The following is a 16,631-nucleotide window of genomic DNA, read 5'->3' on the forward strand; positions in this document are numbered from 1 at the left end:
CCAAAAACATAGTAATTTATGGTACTCACATAATGTAACATTTACTACTCGCTATGCAATGGCAAAGTGTAGACCTATTACACTCTTAAACCCCTTTTAGCTCATAGTGAAAAACCACAACACACATGGTCTAGTAGTGTAGTGTACCCTCTTAAACCCTGGAACCTGGATATAGTGGATATAGTGAGAAGAGTAATGGGAGTCTGACTCCTTGAAGATTGTATCTGGTGCTTGTCCAGTATGTGGCTGGTGGCGTACAACACATGACGGAAACTAAATGTAGCCTTACCATGAGCAGAAACCAAAGGGGAGCGTAAGACAGTTGTGACATTTAGCTACCAAATCTCCTCGAGACTCCATTCCTGTCCAAATCAGTAGCCAGCCCTTTCAGAAACATGTTAGGCAGAGTATGATCGGAGAAGGCCAAACCCCTGGAGCTCTGCTCTGCTGGGTTGTTGCTAGTGTGTGGTTGCTGATGGGTGAGGTGATATCCTCTCTCTGTCTTTTATCCATAAGGTGTGATGGAAAATCACTGGGATCTAGTTACTTTCTGTTTTGGCGCTGGAGTCATGCTCAATGATCCAGCATTTTCTCCCATGTGGATTTTCTACTCCTTTATGGCATTTGACAGTTATATGATTATAAAGACATTATATCCCAAAATATATATTGAACAAGGAAAAGCTGAAACATAATTGGGTTTGAAGGTTTGGCATGAGATGAAGCAAAGCACTCTGGATAACATTCAAGATCACATGGGTTATGCTGCTCAGAAGCCATTTTGTACAAATCTAAATCAGATATGGGACTCCAGGGAAAGCTAAACTTTGTGTCAGGTCTCTGTTGACATTGGAACTGGTGTGCGCCAGTTTTGGGCACTATTTGAGCTGCCATTAGCTTCCCAGGTTTGAAAGGGTCTAATCAAATCAAATAGGTAGTGGGACAGGGGTAATTTAATTCTAACAAGTGGAGCCTTGATCAGACAATCAAGCGAGTACATTTTTTTTCATTTTGTGTAGCAGAGCTCTTGCTTATGTGGGTGTGAAAAGGGCAGGGAGGATGAGTGCCAATTTGCTAGGGTGCACTACAGTCATAATGCTCAGCTACTTTATCATATAAAGTCAGTGTAATATTATAATATGATCATATTGTAATGCAATTGTTTATGTTCTGTCTTCCCCAGGTGAAAGAGAGTTTGAAGATGGCGAATATCTCTGCTTTGCTTTTATTGACATGTGAGTGGCAGGTCTTAAAGACCAATCATACACAGCTATTAATACCACTTCCTGCTTAGGTATCCTCAAAGCTACCATCTCTGTTCATCTAGTTTTGCCCAGTCTTCACTCACAACTCTGGCTCAGTATTCAGCACAGTAGATACTACTATATGTTTTGAGTGAGAGAGAGAATATGTTTTTGTAATTTTATGAAATACATATGGTTATGGATATGAATAGTATACCAATCTAGAACTAAATAGAGAAAGGATAGATTCATTGACCTTCTCCAGTGCTATTCAAGGTGAAAGCAGTTGAGAGACCACTAGAGAGTGCACTTGTCACAGAGATGGAAAGCTGACTTGTTTGGGACATTTTTGGGATGCCATGTTGTCAATGCATTATGCTGTGTGCTTACCATTGTGTCTCTTCTGTTAGCAGTTGCGTCCCTTGTGTTCGCAGAGGAGCAGAAAGAAAGTATGTAACTGACAATTGTTTATCATAATAGCGTTCCATAGTTTTATTACTCTAAATCTTTTGACATGCAATAATATGGTCTCCAGATAAATCATTGATTCACAAATTAAAGTAGGCCATTCGCTATTTGCCCATTTGAGGTTGGGTGCGTTCCAGTTGTTTGTATTATTTTCGAAGGTGTCTAGATGCTGTATAAACTGACCTTTGTCATATTTTTGTCCCTACAGTGGAGGTGGAGGATCCATTTACCTTTGGTGAGCAGAGAGATACATCTTTTAGAACACTCAACAACTCTCAACATTCCTGGCGTACTGTGTATGATTAATGCTTTTTCCCTTTCACTCTCTCTCCCATTCTTCTCTCTCCTGCTCTCTCTCACCTGCACTCTCTCTCTCCCATTCTTCTCTCTCCTGCTCTCTCTCTCTCTCCTGCACTCTCTCTCTCCCATTCTTCTCTCTCCTGCACTCTCTCACCTGCACTCTCTCCTGCTCTCTCTCTCTCTGTTCAGATTATCACAGGCTACGTGTTGGGGGTTGATCCTGGCAGCAGTTCTGTGTCTGATTGGCATCACCATCCTCTTCAGTAAGACTCCATCACATAAACACACACACATACTCACACACAGTGACGCAGTCAGAGCATGTATTTACACATGCTCACATTAACATTGTACACAGATTGACTTGTGACCATTTCTTCTTATAACAGGCGGACACTGCAGATGCAAGTTCAACCAGGACAAAAGGTAAATGATCTATCATATCAGTGCATGCTCAGTTCAGTCCAGATCAGGGCACACACTTTGTGTAAAACTGTACGTTCAGGTAGGTGTATGTGTGTGTGTTATGTAGCTAGGTGTCGTAATGTATAATGGAATGTAGTGTGAGTTGACACGCTGGTTCTCTCTCTGCAGGAGGAGGTCAGGAAGCAACGCTGCCCAGCCACTCAACGACCAAGGTCTGTTCCCCTGACCTCTCAACCCCCTTTCTGATTGGCCCACACTGTACACTGGATGATTCCTAGCCACCTGGATGCATTGTCTTTGCTAGGAATATAATTAACATATATAACTGACTGGCATGTTTGAGTGATCATTACAAAATATCCTCTTCAGAAAAAAATAATTAGAAATCTGCTGCCATGTTGGAGCAACGGGTGGGTTTGGGCGTTATCTTGTTATTACGCTCTCCATCTGTTTCAGTGTTAGTTGCCTATTGCCAGGCCTTGGCATAGATAACACTGTCAGCAGGCATTGGCTGTGCTGTATGCCAGTCCTGCTATCACACAGGTGGCACAGAGACCCAAACACTGGCTGACTGATTCTTTCCACCATGACTCACTAACTCCCTCCATGCCACCTCTGTCTCAGTGTTCATTTTGGCGCTCTTTTTTTAGATTTAATCTAGTCTTAGTCCTTTTAGCTAAAATATAACTAAGTCGCAATTTTGTGATTTGAATAAGGATTTAGTCTTGTTATTGTCAAAATTATGAAAACAGTGGCCAATTTGAGTCTAAATGCCTTTTCATCACATCACATTTATATTGCCTCATTAACCTATGTTAAACATAAATCACTGACTTCCATGTGCACAAGCTTGTCCTATCTTTCTGCATAGCATCCTATTCTCTTCCCAACAGCAGAAAAATTACAAACATGCAAAGCTGTCACCAAGGCAAAGTGTGGCTACTTTGAAGAATCTCAAATATAAATATATTTTGATTTGTTTAACACTTTTTTGGTTACTACATGATTCCATATGTGTTATTTCATCGTTTTGATGTCTTCATTATTATTCTACAATGTAGAAAATAGTCAAAAATAAAGGAAAACCCTTGAATGCATAGGTGTGTCCAAACTTTTGACTGGTACTGCATATAAGAATATATAATAATTATTTGGCCATGTAAATTCCTAATTCAGTCTACATAGATATTACACATTACATACAAAACAAACAGACACATACAAGCTCAGCGAGAGAGAGGTCGAGAGAGAGAGGTAGCAAGAGATAGAGAGTAGCACATTCACCAGATGGTGCTGCACGGTATTGACAAAATAGTATTGGTTGCACCTTCATCACTCAGTCACGTCATTGCCATTGTTATCAGTGTTCCACAGATGCCGCAGCTACATTGGTGTCCAAAAGTAGAACTGGGGCTAATGACTTTGAACGGGAGCTAATGACTGTTTTGTCTGGTGATGTAGTCGAGACACTAAACCTCGAGTCCCCTGTGCTCACTTCCGAGTCCAAGTCTAAGTCACCAATGGTCGAGTCACAAATCCCTATGGCTGAAGTCCTAGTCCCAGTGCTCGAGGCCTTGTCCAAGTGTTCAAGTGAGTCCCTGGGTCCACATTAACTCAAAATTAAGTAATTTACCCAATCAAATATAGTGTAGTGGCAAGAGGAATTTAGTCAATAAATTGTTTTCTATCCCTTTACCTTTTTTTCTGTGCCACCAAATGTCTGCATATATGCTAATTGTAATGTTACCAGTGCCACGTTCAGTTGCAAAATGTTCTCGGACGTTGCAGATAGAACTTCCATGAATACAGCCGACATTATTCCTTATTCAACATGTCAGAAGCATGTTGGCTCTACATAGCATATTTCTATCTGACCATTCCAAAATGTTGCATCCTGCTGAATGCGCACCAGATTGTCCATCAATGCATGACAGAAAGAAAAAAACGTAGCTCTGGGATTATGGGTCATATCTTTTGAATGATAAGGGCTAGAATCAAGCCGTTTCTCTTGAGGAAAAGAGGGAGATTTGGCTTCGTTGGTTACAGAACCTGGCTATGAAATGCAGTGGGGAAAGTGGGAGGGTTGAGCGAGACTACAAATTCAAAGACAGCCTACTTTTCTATACTCAAGGGATAGAAAAACCTAGCTAGACTGTTGTTTTACTATTAAATTAAATTCTGCTATTGTTTTTAATTTTGTAAAGCAGCTTGTGTTTCTTACCAGGCAAAGGGTAGCTAACTAGAAGTGGTGGTGACTGGCTAGCTATGGGGAAGCAAGAAAGTTGCCTGTAGGGTTGAGCGGTATCCAGATTTTCATATCGTCAAACCGTCCTTCTCTCATCCCGGGATTTACAGTATTACTGGCTTAGTAAACAAGGGTCCATTAAAAGGCAACAACAACAAAAAATTCACAAGTAAAAGTAATTTCCATGGAGGCTGATATGCTAAATATGCTAATGAGTGCAAGCAAAAATAAAGAAAAGTTGCAAAGACATGCAATCCAGTTCATAAAATTATACCTATATAGGTAGTAGCTACCGAATGTCCTTTTTGGTGAGTTTACAAGAAAATGTCAACGAGAGAAATTGTGCAAATTAATTCAGTTTTGCCGCTTGCTCTAGAGCAGTATGTGTACACACTGTGTGTGTGGAGTCGTTAGGGCAACAGCCTGTCTGCCTGCTCTGCTCGGGACAAGGGCAGAGGAGCAGACTGAGGCTGCCGAGAACAGAGAGGAGAACACATGCTAGGAAATCAAGATAGCAGTGACAGCTGTATAGATAACTCATCCTAAGCACTTTGACTTCTCAAACACAGTAGAAAGCTAGGACTATATGATGCCCCGTCTCCTTGTTAATCCAGCCAGTTACTTAGCTAACTAGCAAGTTAAACCAAATACACAGCTGGACTCACCTGCTCCCACTTTCTCCCGTTGTGCTATTTACAAACAAACATGTGACTGGCTCAACCGTTCTGGTGGAGTACAGTAAGCTTCATAATGTAAAATAATATGAAGAACTAAAATGAAGAACGCAATCTGCTTTATCTCCTAATGTATTGCACAAGTTGACTGCAGGTATTTTCTTAAAAAATTAGCTACAAATATTACAATTCATTGAAAAACTTGTATAGGGGGAGCTGGAGCGGAGCTTGTCTGCCTATCTGCCCACACTCATCGCTTGCTCCCCTGTAGCTCACCAGCTGATGTAGGCTGGGTGAGGCACATCCTTCCCACTGCTGAACTGCACTGCACATCTGTGCTGCTAATATTAATTGTGCTTATCATCAAAAAGCTTTCAATCTGTCCAAAAACTCTTGTCCAGTCCAGAACTATAGCCATGGCTGTCACTGTTTTGCCTGTGATCTGGGGACATGGAGGACATGATCATTATGGCTGCCCAACGGAGAGCTGTATGTCTGTGTTATCTCACATGGCTTGGTAATGAATGCCTTTTAATGATTCCAGATATGAAGTAATCTTTCTTTCTGTCCACAGCTCGGGCCAGTGAGTGCTAGGAACCAAATGCCCACCTGGCAGCAGGTCAAATCGACTTCCTGGTTCAAGAGATAATCAAGAGATAAAAATTGATGGGTGGAGTTGGCCTGTTTTTTGTCTGATGGAGGTTGTTTTTTGGAGATCAGAGGTGTGCTGCTTTTACCTGTGTTGCTGTTCTCCCTTCTGCCCATTACTCCTGTTTCTGCTCTGCCCAATATTTACACTGTAACTCGCCACCAACAAGCCCACACAGACAGACAAAGCAGGACACGATTTTTCCCCCATGTTCTTTGTATTTAAACAAATAACCAAAAGATGCTGTGTGTCGATTCACTTATTTCATTGCAATGTTTTTCACCTTTAGTGACTCCAACTGTATGTGGAAATGATGTGGTAGATTTGACTGTTGGTGTGTGTTTTGAATTGCCATACTGTCTCCTAATAATCTTTCATGCATATACTTTACTGTAAAATAGGTACCGGTAGCCATAAACTATTATAATGTCAATAACTATTCACACACCTTTAACTTGATTATTCCTATATTAACTTTTTAGTTGAATGTAGAAAAGTGCACTGGTCTATGCAGTAGAATATGTTGTATGATAAATGCAATGTTTTTGAATAATACAGAATGTTAAAATGATTTCAATAAGCGGATGATATAGTCTTGTTTGAGAGTGTTTGCCACCAAAACAAAATGCATGTTATTTTAGTTTGCTAGATACCACTCAAACAATTACAGTCCCTGAAGAGGGTTTTCTCCCCAATTGGCTTTTAATGAGTCACGTCTAAATTGAGATGTCTCTTGCCAAATGAATAGATGGTGTCTATGTTTGTAATTCAAATTAAAAGTTACCTTCTATGACTGTGTCCAATGTTACATTACATTATACTAATAGATGCTGGATCTCAAAAATAAAACAAGTCTCTGATAGGCTCCTCAAATGTAAATACTGCAAATACTTTTCTTTTTTTGATGTAAGGCCCATGTCCTGAGTGGTTCAAAGCTACTTATACATCGCCATCTACTGGATTGCATGAGACACTGCAAAAAGTCTGGTACAGTGTTTCTCAAACCCATAAAAGCATTTTTTGGAACAGTATTTTTCACAAGATACTAAACTCTGTGACCTTTGAATAACAGTAAATGCATTTTTTAAATGTAGTTGCCTTCTCAAAACATTAATACATTCATCAAAACTACACTGACTGTATAAAACATTAGGAATACCCGCTCTTTCCGGCCGGCAGGTATCCTAGTGGTTAGGTCGTTGGACTAGTTACTGAAATGTCGCAAATTCAAATCCCCGAGCTGGCAAAGTAAACATATGTAATTCTGCCCCTGAACAAGGAAGTTAACACACTGTTCCTAGACTGTCATTGTAAATAAGAATTTGTTCTTAACTGACTTGCCTAGTTAAATGAAGGTTCAAATTAAATAAAACATTTCCATGAAATAGACTGACCAATTGAAAGCTATGATCCCTTATTGATGTCACTTGTTAAATCCATTTCAATCAGGGGAGGAGACAGGTTAAATGAGAATTTGAAATCCTTGAGACATGGATTGTGTATGTGTGCCATTCAGAGGGTGAATGAGCCAGACATAATATGCAAGTGCCTTTGATTGGGGTATGGTAGTAGGTGCCAGGCGTGAATCAAGAATGATCCACCACCCAAAGGACACCCAGACAACTTGACACAACTGTGGGAAGCATTGGAGTCAACATGGGCCAGCATACTTGTGGAATGCTTTCTACACCTTTTAGAGTCCACGCTATGACGAATTGAGGCTGTTCTGAGGGCAAAAGGGAGTGGGGGGTGCAACTCAATATAAGGAAAGTATTCTTAATGTTTTGTACACTCAGTGTAGCTACATTGCTGTTTCAACACAGATTCCAAAATTGCTTGTATGCGATTGAGAAAAACTATAAGATCATCTGGACTGCACATGGAAGCAGTCCTTTACAATATGAGCCATACGGTCTATGGTTTGAACACCAGCTTATATCATTATTTTAAAAGTGAAGGTGTGTCAAGGTATAAAATATACTCTAGCATAATTAAGAATGTCCTTGCCAGTTTCCGAGCTACAGTCCGAATCCACTTTCATCATGCAACAAACAAAACTCTACCCACAGGCATTCTACCTTGAATAGAGTATGGGTTACAGTGTATTCAAAAGTGGTCATGGCAGGTCATGTGTTGCCATGGTAACTGAGATATGAGAGTCAGATGATAGGTGCTGTGGAAACAAAGTTGTTGAGAGTGTATCATTGTATGATACAACCAGAAGGTCACAGAGGGTTTGTGAGTTAGACAAGAAGAAACAAGCTGAAGAAGAGCATTAGACCTACAAAGTTTTGAGCAAAACTAGTTTATCCAGACCCATATTGAGCATACTCCTGGACTGAATACGCACTTTGGAAACTCAGTTGACCATGCTGTTTAGTCCAGAAGTAGACTTAATTTATTTGTGTTTCCAATGCTCAATTCCATTTCTTCCAACACTGTGACAAGAGTGAGTCAATACAGTCACATACACTATATATACAAAAGTATATGGACACCCCTTTAAATTAGTGGATTCGGTTATTTTAGCCACACCCGTTGCTGACAGGTGTGTAAAATCAAGCACACCGCCATGCAATCTCCATAGACAAACATTGACAGCAGAATGGCCTTACTGAAGAGCTCAGTGACTTTCAGCCCCGGTCAACTGTAAGTGCTGTTATTGTGAAGTGGAAATGTCTAGGAGAAACAATGGCTCAGCTGCGAAGTGGTAGGCCACAGGAGCTCACAGAACGGGTCTGGTGAGTGCTGAAAATGTCCTTGGTTGCAACACTCAGTACCGAGTTCCAAACTGCCTCTGGAAGCAACGTCTGTGCAAGAACTGTGCGCCGGGAACTTCATGAAATGTGTTTCCATGGCCGAGCAGCCACACACAAGCCTAACATCGCCATGTACAATACCAAGCGTCGGCGGAGTGGTGTAAAGCTCGGAGCCATTGGACTCTGGAGCAGTGGAAACGGGTCCTCTGGAGTGATGAATCACGCTTCACCATCTGGCAGTCTAACGGACAAATCTGGGCTTGGCGGATGCCAGGAGAACGCTACCTGCCCCAATGCATAGTGCCAACTGTAAGGTTTGGTGGATTAGGAATCATGGTCTGGGGCTGTTTTTCATGATTTCGGCTAGGCCTCTTAGTTCCAGTGAAGGGAAATCTTAACGCTACAGCTTACAATGACATTTTAGACGATTCTGTGCATCCAACTTTATGGAAACAGTTTGGGGAAGGCCCTTTCCTGTTTCAGCATGACAATGGCCCTGTGCACAAAGAAATGGTAGGTTGGGCAGAGGGGGTACCAATTCCATGTTAATGCCCACGATTTTGGAATGAGATTTTTGACGATTAGGCGTCCACATACTTTTTTGGTCATGTAGTGTATTTCGGACTAATTATAATACGTTAGAGTGCTACTTCTCAAACTGTTTACAATAGAAACATCATTCAAACTTTAAAACGTTAAGCAGGGCCACACTTCAATAAAGCTAGATGGACACCTTAATCAAGCACACGGGTAAATATTCAGGTAAATTACCCTTTGTAGTTCTTCTTATGTCATCATGACAAACCAAATTAAGCAGATGACTTACCACCCAAGTCGTTATCTGATCCAGACTATCTGATCACGACTGCTTTCAACATCTTAATGCTGTAATTAACGTGTTAAACACAAGGCCTAAATGTGTCAATTTAATGTGGTCTGTCATGTTGACTATATTTTTTCAATCTTGAAAAAAGGCTAAGAGAATTATTAGAACCAGATATAAACCGTGTAGAAATGACAATAGTACCTTAGCCTGTTAACAATCACTGCAATTAAAGATAGACTGTCGGGGAGCATAGAAAATGCAAAACAAATACGATGGAAATATAACTTATTTTGATGACAAAACAAAAGCCACAGTTTTAGAAAGATATTGCAAAAACGATGGCCAAAGGAATTTTTCCCCTGTAACTTTTCATGAAACTGCAATGTGGCCCTCCGAACCGAGGTGAAGAACAACTATGGCCCCTGGGTAAAATGAGTTTGACACCCCTGCTTTAATTTATCAATAAGTCAATGGCTGGTAAATGATCTGACAAAAGTAGAAACAGTATCATGACAAAAACAAAGGTCATCATGATAAACAGCACAGTTTTTCTTCAGAAAAAGTACCCTATCTAGTCATTCTATTGTCATTATGACATATAACGCAGACAAACAGCTAAGTCATTATCTAATCAAGACTTTATCTGATCCCAACTAATTTCAGCATAATGCAAAAGAAATAGCAGCATGAGATAAACAAAACAGTCATTATGAGACACCAAACAGTTAGGCTACAGGGAGATGCATTTCCTCCAGAATGACTATGCGATCCCAATTTACAAGTGTCCCTACTAACACTTACTGTATGTATTTTAATGCCATAGACAGGTACAGTATGTGTGGTGTCATACAGTTGTAACATGCATTATCAACATGAAAGCATAATATGCTGCCCTTGAAATAACTGAATTTATGAAAATAATGTATTGCTGTATGTACTTGGCCAAGACTAGTGTATCACACTGTATTGGGAATATAGTTGCCTACAAAGCAGTAGGTATTGAAGGGTGCAGGTATGGATGAGGTCAGAGGCGTGGCCACGCCACAAGTGCCATTTGTCTGCAAGCCCATTTTGAGAGAGTGCTGGCATTGTTTTGCTGTGTGCCAGAGGGATATTAGTCCTCTATTCTCACCAAAACAACTGTTTGTTGGTATAATAGACACTGAATATTTCAGAGACATTCTTTTCACTTGGACCTTTACCCTTTTTCAGTTGGATTGTGACTTTGCATCCAGATTCCATTGGGATTTACTTTTAGTTGCATTTTTTAGAGTTCTTTCCTTTGGATTACACATCTTTCTATGGACTTGGATTTGGACTTCCATTCAAGGAAGAATCAACTGGAGGTTCTGGTAGGACTAAGGTTTTCTTATGGTTACTGTTGGCTCTGGCAGGTCTATTCATGTATTACTGATTATTGTATTATGCTTGTGTTGTTTATGTAGAAACCCATATTATTCCTATCAATACACAATTGTACTGAATAGGTTACCTAATCTTTATTTCTGACCAGGTTGTGTGGTTTATGCAAGTTTGTGACAGAAAATGGCAACCACGAAGGGACAGTGAGAGATATAATTTTCTGTGAGTTGATAGGATAATTGGGGTTTTAGGATTGCTTATCCATGGCTGCTTCTACAACTCTTGTTGATATCCATCATGAGAGGGAGGATTCTCCCCTTGAGCAGGCTTCTTTTAGATTTCACAGCTGGTCCCTTTGTGACTAAACAAGCGATCGTACAGTGACTTTAGATGCACTGAATGTGGGAGATTCTCAGGATGAAGAAGGGAGTACTGATGAACCACCTCTTGGCCATGACCATTCTGAGGTAGCCTCAGCCTCAGGCAACCGATCCACAATGATGACGAGGAAGATGATAAATACAATTGTTTGACTTCACGCTTAAATTTGACCTTTATTTAACTATGCAAGTCAGTTAAGAACAAATTCTTATTTTCAATGACAGCCTAGGAACAGTGGGTTAACTGCCTGTTCAGGGGCAGAACGACAGATTTGTACCCTGCCGCCCCAGGGTAGCCTGTGCAAAGAGATATTCAGGCATTCCATTACAATGCTGTAAGGCAAGATGTTCTCCGGTATTATATTGACCCTAAATGCCAACGCACAAAATGCCTTTGATGCTGCTATAACAGAAATCAGGCAGTCAATGGTTGATTGTTTGGCGTGGAGAGACAGACAGTTGGACAAAACTCAAGGACCTTAGTACGAAAGTGGCAGCTCATTGTGTGATGAAGCTACGTCTGTCCATTTCTCAGTGTCTGGGACAAGGAGAGATGCCAGGTCTGCAGCAAGAAGAGATGCTGAGTTTTTCCAGAGAAGAGACACGGTGTGGCCGATGACAGGAAGGGAGCCTACTGTGGCAACGGAGAATAGATCTGGAGGCCCACGCCGGGAAGAGAGTGGCGTTGCTGTTCACAGATACAAACTACCAGTGAAGGTCAAGTTTCCCAACTTTGGAGGACGGGAGGATGATGAAGATCCTTTGATCTATCTAGAGAAATATGAAGAATTTCTGGCTCTTCATCCTTTAACACATGAAGGGTTGTTGGTAACTATGAATACTCTTCTACGGGGCACATCCAAAGACTGGTGGCATATAATTGGTATCATTGGAAAGAAAACACTTTGAAGTTTGTAGAAATGTTAAAATAATGTAGGAGAATATAACACAATAGATATGGTAGGAGAAAATCCAAATAAAAACCTACCAGAATGTTTTTCTGAGAGTGACCATCCTCTTAAAAATGCAAGAGAAAGATCATATTGAAAATTAGCTCCCTGGATGTAATTCATATGGCTTTCACAGGGTGTCAGCAGTCTATGTTCAAGGTTTCAGGCTTGTAACTTCAAAAACTAATAAGAAATATCAGTTTTAGTAGAAGGACATAGTCTTGAAAATTTGTGTTTGCGAGCACCATGAAGACATTACGCAACTGCTAAAATCGGTTTCCTATTGAACATACTTCTTTCCAAAAGAAATATTATAGCTTGATTACATTTGAGGGTATCTGAGGAGTAAATAGAAATGTATGTTTACTTGTTGAAACAAAGTTAGGGGTAGATTTCCGGATTCCTTTCTCTGCAAGTTGAACAAGTGGATTACTCAAATCGATGGCGCCTACTAAACTGACTTTAGGATTTTATCTAACAAAACAACACTACATGTTATAGCTGGGACCCTTTGGATGACAAATCAGAGGAAGATTTTCAAAAATGAAGTGAATATTTAATCGTTATATGTGAATGTATGAATGTAAATATTTCGATGTGGGGCGCCATCCTCAAACAATTGCATGGCATGTTTTCGCTGTAATAATTACTGTAAATCGGACAGTGTAGTTAGATTAACAAGAATTTAAGCTTTCAGCCGATATAAGATGCTTATATGTTTAAAATCCATAATATGTATGATTATTTATTTGAATTGTGCGCCCTCCAGTTTCACCGGAAGTTGTCCCACCCTTCTTCCCGGAGAGATGTTTATTCTTGTTTGCGTGATGCACTGAGAATCCACGTGGCGGTACCGACTCCGACAGTATATCCCAATAGAGCCATGTATCCGTGAAACAGAGTATGTTACAATCCCTGATGTCTCTCTGGAAAACAACCCTTGCCCTGATCTCGTCAACTTTGTTATCTAGGGACTGGACATTAGCAAGTAATATACTCGTAAGAGGTGGGTGATGTGCAAGCCTCCTAAGTCTGACTTAATCAATTTTAGAATAAGGCTGTAACTTAACAAAATCAGGGGTTCTGAATACTTTCCGAATGCACTGTATGGGTGGTCCTGGGAATCAACCCCATTATCCTGGCGTTGCAAGCGCCATGCTCTACCAACACGAGGACCAAAATGCTTCAAGCACCTGGTGGAAAGGTGCTATATAAATCCAATTCACTTGTTGTTGTTATTTTTAACTACCTGTTAGGGGATGTCAGGACTTTGTTGTTCCATGTTCTGATTGGGAGCTATTCCATGAGATGATGCACCTGACAATCTTAATCCTCTCCCTCTACTTCAGCTAGCCTAAACCATGCCCTTTTATTTATCTTTATTATAATAAGGTATAAAAACAAGTGAGCAAGTATACTTCAAAATGTGCTGGACTGGAATGCCACACCAATCCACAGTACAGTAGGGTGTGAACAAGCACACCAATGCTCCTGGGTCCTTTATTATAGCAGAAGGATAGAGTGAGTTGGTTTGTGAGACTTGGCATGTGAGTGATTATGGAATGAAAGTCTGCAAATGGCATTTTTCTCCCAAGTGCTTCAATTTGATCTGCACCTGTTTCAATGTGCTCTGAACATTAAGCACATTCTTTCTCTTTTCATATCGTTTATTGTTGGCAGCAGGATGCGCCTAAAGCTCACACAGACTTCTTGTATTGGTATATGACGCATGATTCAATCCCTGCTGTCTAACGTGTATTGGTCTTGTAAGTGCCTGTATACCCTTCAATACATTACACTAAAGGTGTAAGTTCCCAAGACTAGATAAAAGTCTTGAACTTGACTCAAATGTATCTGTTCTGACACAAACCTGTCTTCTCTTATTGGAGTGCCTGTGCAGAAAATGCACAGTATTGCATCCTGATGAGTAATGAGGGGACAAAGAAACGGGACAGGAAGCCAAGTAACACAAAAGCATTCAACACTTTGCCCTTGAACTGAAGGTAATATGTTTAAAGATTTCCAAATTATTTTACAATTGATTTGGTTGGTGATATTAGTTTGTCACACTTCTGTTTTTACTTTCATTTCCTCTGCAAATGAGTCCTTAACTTTCTATTCCTTTAGTTACATTTTCAGTCAGAACCTCAAACCGAACCATGTGACAGACCCAACTTTTGAATTGACCCACTTTAATTTCTTCCATTGTGTGGTCTTACAACCCACATGTTTTTAAGATTCTGTTTCTCTCAGTTATGTTTAGTGTCATGAGCCTGTTTCACAACTTCTTGCAAAAAATAGCAGGCTTTGTCTGTGTTGCTCCTGTTGTTATTGTTTGAATCCGGGAAAACGATCTGGATCCCAGTCAGAGGAACACCTGAGAAGAATGTTCCAAGGGTCAGAACATGTCACTACGTGTAAGGGTTTTCCTCTGGTGAAGGAGAAGCGGACCAAAATGCAGCGTGGTGGTTATTCATGTTCTTTAATAAAAGGAACTAGACATGAAATACGAACGAACGATCCTATCTGGTGCAGACACAGAGACAGGAACAATCACCCACAAACACACAGTGAAACCCAGGCTACCTAAATATGGTTCCCAATCAGAGACAATGACTAACACCTGCCTCTGATTGAGAACCATATCAGGCCAGACATAGAAATAGACAAACAAGACATCCAACATAGAATGCCCACTCAGATCACACCCTGACCAACCAAAACATAGAAACATACAAAGCACACTATGGTCAGGGTGTGACACTACGTGTGTTATCCTAGCAAAACACTCTGTAAAGGTCAGGGGAAATAAGATGGTAGTGCAGGTCTTTGTGGTTGAATCTGTGTTTGAAATTCACTGCTTGACTGAGAATTATCTGTAAGGTAATTCTGTATCTGTAAGGTAATGTCTGGGGTAAAGAGATGGGAGATGAGATAGTCAATTAAAAGTCATGTTCAACTCTTTTTGCACACAGTGAGTCCATGCAACTTATATCGTACCACAGTATGAGTCATAATACCCATAAAAGTTAGTGGTCAAACAGGAAAATGGTTCCAATCCTTTTTCCACAATACATGTTTTCCATAGGGGTTTTTAGAAACACCTAAAATAATGGCCGTGTTTCATGACGTTTTGTGGCATGACGTTTTGATAACCATGTAAATCTCTCTAGGACAAGGTGACTTTTATAAATATATTCGCCTGTGTTAACTAGATTACTTGTAGTTTTTCATGTTGTCTGTCTGTAATTGTTTTTGTAATGACTTGGTGCTGCCTATCTTGGCCAGGGCGTTCTTGAAAATGAGATTTTAATCTCAATGAGCCCTTCCTGGTTAAATAAAATAAAAAAAAATAAAAAACTAGAATCGAGGCAAATTAGCATTTTCAAATCTGAGAGTAAATAGAGCCGAATATATTGATAAAAGTCACCTTGTCCTAGAGAGTTTTACATGGTTATCAAAACATCATGTAAGCGTACATGAAACAATGCCCTTATTTTAAGTGTTTCTAAAATCCCCTTTGGGAAAAATGTATGGTAGAAAGACAATTGGAACCATTTCCCTGTTTGACTGCTTGGTTTTATGGGTATTATGACACCTCCACTGTGGGGCTCTATTATGTGACTTGTTAAGCAAATATTTACTGCTAAACTTATTTAGGCTAGCGTTTCACTTAATTAAAAAAAGTCTAAAAACATTATTCCGCTTTGACATGGGGTATTGTGTATGACAAAAAAATCTGCATTTAACCAATAGTCAGGTAAGGTAGAGGTGATATGATCCATGACTTGTGTCAGAACAGAAATTACACAATTATGTTATACTGTTATTGCATCAAATGGTTATTTTATGCAACAGAATAGTTTTTTTAGAACACTCACCTGAGATGTAACACTGACAGTGTATTTACGATGGATTGGTGATATTCCATTCCATGATTAGTGTCTGTGTGCCTGTATGTCGGTAACAGGGAGAACCAATCTCCAGTTTCTTTAAAGAAAGGATTTAGTATTCTAGGTTGCATTGGTCTTTTTTTTACAAGCAAGCAGTAAATGAACTAGAGACAGATATTTGGCACCATGTAAATCTTGATGTCTGTTGCATGAGAGCAAAATATACCATTTGTATACATTTTCTCTTAAAAGAAACACCAGTATTACGTTTAAAAGAGGAAAGGGGGGTACCTAGTCAGTTGTACAACTGAATGCATTCAACTGAAATGTGTCTCAATCAGAGAAGTGCGGGGGGCTGCATTGACGTCATCGGCGCCCGGGGTACAGTGAAGAACCACTTTGGGTTTTTTGGAGTACTTCATTTCTGTTTTAAAACACATTCGGAGCATTAAATC

General features: G+C 40.1%; 1 protein-coding gene across 7 annotated transcripts in view; it reads left to right on the top strand.

Annotated features, from left to right (window-relative positions):
- Positions 1 to 6,796, top strand: part of LOC135520464 (uncharacterized) — a 29,000-nt gene extending 22,204 nt beyond the window's left edge. For 5 of the 7 annotated variants that reach the window (XR_010452383.1, XR_010452385.1, XR_010452387.1 and 2 more), the window contains 7 exons: positions 1,184 to 1,235; positions 1,658 to 1,693; positions 1,921 to 1,947; positions 2,202 to 2,275; positions 2,402 to 2,438; positions 2,607 to 2,650; positions 5,932 to 6,796. The gene's annotated coding sequence lies outside the window, so the exon portion shown is untranslated. Of the gene's footprint in view, positions 1 to 1,183; positions 1,236 to 1,654; positions 1,694 to 1,920; positions 1,948 to 2,201; positions 2,276 to 2,401; positions 2,439 to 2,606; positions 2,651 to 5,931 lie in introns of all 7 variants that reach the window. The other 2 variants (XR_010452384.1, XR_010452389.1) reach the window with 1 other exon arrangement.
- Positions 6,797 to 16,631: the final 9,835 nt, after the last annotated feature.

Source organism: Oncorhynchus masou, chromosome 29, assembly GCF_036934945.1.
Source record: "Oncorhynchus masou masou isolate Uvic2021 chromosome 29, UVic_Omas_1.1, whole genome shotgun sequence".
In the NCBI taxonomy this organism is placed as follows: domain Eukaryota; kingdom Metazoa; phylum Chordata; class Actinopteri; order Salmoniformes; family Salmonidae; genus Oncorhynchus; species Oncorhynchus masou.